Here is a 2,964-nt window from a genome sequence, read left to right on the forward strand (position 1 = left end):
GAGGCTGATGGGGGAGCTGAATTTCCACCTCCCCATCTGCAACAAGGCAGTGTAAGTGGGTGTTCCACCTTTGCTGGGGTGCTGTTGGCAGGGCGCAAGAGAAAGCTAAGCATGCATAACCACTCTGTCATTACACTACATCCCAACAGGGTGACTGCTGGTTAAAAAAGAGGATTAAATAGGATCATGAGTCTCATACTATATTACCCCAAATATCCAGGATATAATTAAAAATGAAAATCACTTGTCATACCAACAAATTACAACTTGAATGAGCAAAGAAAATTAACAGATGCATATACCAAGATGAATTAGGTGTTGGAATGATCTGACACAGATTTTAAAGCAGCCGTCATAAAAATGTCTTAATAAACAATCCCAAATTCTCTTGAAACAAATGAAAAATGGAAAATATCAGCAAAAAAAGTCCTAAAAAAAGAACCAGATGGAAATTATCAATGGGAAAATATAATAAGTCAGAAAAACTCTGTAGATGGGCTCCATAGTAAATTGGAGACGGCAGAGGATAAAATCAGTGAAATTGAGGACAGCTAATAGAACTTACCCAATTTGAATATCAGAAAGAAGATAGACTGAAAAAAAAAAAAAACCAAAAAACCCCACAATGAGCAGAGTCTCAGAGACCTGTGGGAGAATAACAAACGACTAATATTTATACTCAGCAGCTCATTCCTGCTGGGTGTTCAAAGGACAGTGCAATAGAAACTCAGTATCTGGCATCGTTGGTTTTCTTGGCTTCGTGCATGTTAAACCTGGTATTTTTATTGAAACAGTATTCGTAACGGTTTTTCATACTGCTCAGCTTGAGATAATTTTCAAGAGGAAGTAATGCTTCTCCTTTTCTAGGGTGTTTGAAATTGAGAACCAGACAGATCCACATTCAGACCCTAAACAGGGCCCTGAAGTAAAGACATTGGATCCCAAAGATTACAGGTGGGGAGTTCTTAAAGTATGTCCGTATTCAAATGGAGATGCAAGAAACCCAGCTGAAAGAACTCTGGAGTGACAGTGACAACTGTGGATTGATCAAGTTCTTTTTAAAAGGGCTGTTTTGAAGATTATGATTCTAACTTTGGAGGAACTATGGTGATGAGCAGTGACTGGCAGTGGAAGTAATCACATATAAAAACTCCTTAAATAAAAATTTATTGGCTTTAAATAAAAAAAAATAAAAAAAGACTAATATTTATATTATTGGAGTCCCAAAATGAGAGGAGAGAGAGAGAGAGAGAGAGACTGAAAAGTATCTAAAGAAATAATGGCTGAAAACTTTCCACAGTTGGCGAACGATGTCAAAATGACTCAAGAAGGTGAATCAAACATAAATACGATAAATGCAAAGAAACGTACTCCAAGACACATCATAATTAAACTTCTGAAAACAAAAGACAATGAAAAAGTCTTTAGATATGGATCAGATGATGGCATGCTTCTGTTTCAAACCTCCAGTGGCTTCCCAGTGCCCAAGATCCAGAGCTCGGTTTTGTGATGGTGATGTAGGACTCCTCCTTAGTGCTCTGACAAACACCAAAGGTCCAGCCACAGAAAGAGCCAGTGGCTTGGTTCTGTTCCCAGCCATAAGGCCGTGCCTCTATTCTCTCATCACCCTGGTCCAGGTAAGCTGTAATCTTAGGCAGCAAGACAACTTTCTTAAGCCTCCTTTTACAAGCAAAGGGGCCACATCTATGGCCTTCATTCAAGCAGAGAGCCTGGCTCATCACTTAAGTGAAACTTTTTAAGTCACCATTACCTGGCAGAAGACAAATTTCCCACAATCATTGCCTGCTTCTGTCCCTGGAGTCCAGCGGACCTTAAATACACCCACTGCTTCTCATTTCTGCTTCGTTTCTGGTACATGGACATGTTTATCTGATTGTACAGATTCTTCATTTACTTCTGTATTCATTCTATCTGTGAAAAAATATTTAATGAGTACATAGTATGCGCTTACTATTTGGGTGGGAAGAACACATTAGACATAGATTCTGCTTCATATTTGGGTGGGAAGAGCCAAATAGACAAAGATTCTGCTCTGGAGACACTTAGAATCTGGTAGCAGAGATACATGAAGGTACATGCGTCAACAATCAGCATTTTAGAGTGCTTGCTCTATATGAAGTACTTTAGGGGGGCTAACTCATTTAATATCTACAACAACGTTGTGAGGCTAGTGCTATCATTATACTTTGCTATCATTTTTGAGCTTAGTTAGAGAAATCCTGACGTAAAGTGACTAATCCACCTAAGGCAACACAGATTGTTCATGGAGGAACCAGGAAGCAGGCTAGCAAAAGGCAGTCAGTCTGAGGCTGGATGAGTGAATTACAGGCCGGTGCACTTGGCTCTAATGCAGTGGGTGACAAAGACTTTTGAAGGACTTAGGGCAGGGATGTGATCAAATAGTAAGAAGGTCAGTGTGATTTTAGCAAACAGGCAGTGTGTATCAGATTAGGAGACACTTTAGTGAAGAGATTTTGAGGGGCCCAGAAAGCATTGATGGCCATGAAAATGGACTGGAAAGTATAGAATAACAGTGTTTAGTGACAGATTAGAAGTAGATATAAGGAAGGTAAAGCATCATGTGGAAGGATGTCAGAATCTTCTGGAGCTTTGTTAGAGTTTTGCTATTCAATTAGTTCTGTGTACCTATGACACACAACTAAGTGTGTGACATTTTTCTTCTTAATCCTGTTTTTTTTTTTTTTCCATTTTTCAAATGACATGTAATTAGATTGGATTAGAGGCTCTAAATTAGAAGCTACCATCTTTTATTGTATTTTTTTAAAAAAGAAACCAATAAAGAATTTTCTAAAAATTTGAATTAACCATTAACATCTGAACAATGAGATTACAATACAATAAAAATCTGTATTACTGGCTTTTCTTGAAAAACTAGAAGCACTGGTAAGACTAGTCTGATCTCATATGACAGCAATGTACTTC

At 38.3% G+C, this 2,964-nt stretch overlaps 1 non-coding gene across 1 annotated transcript; it reads left to right on the forward strand.

The window, feature by feature from the left end:
* Window positions 1–663: 663 nt before the first annotated feature.
* On the forward strand, window positions 664–796 carry LOC116581769. Its single transcript, XR_004282217.1, has one exon. It is a non-coding gene; the product is annotated as a small nucleolar RNA SNORA8 (small nucleolar RNA).
* Window positions 797–2,964: the final 2,168 nt, after the last annotated feature.

The sequence above is a fragment of the Mustela erminea genome, chromosome 1, assembly GCF_009829155.1.
Source record: "Mustela erminea isolate mMusErm1 chromosome 1, mMusErm1.Pri, whole genome shotgun sequence".
Taxonomy (NCBI): Eukaryota; Metazoa; Chordata; class Mammalia; order Carnivora; family Mustelidae; genus Mustela; species Mustela erminea.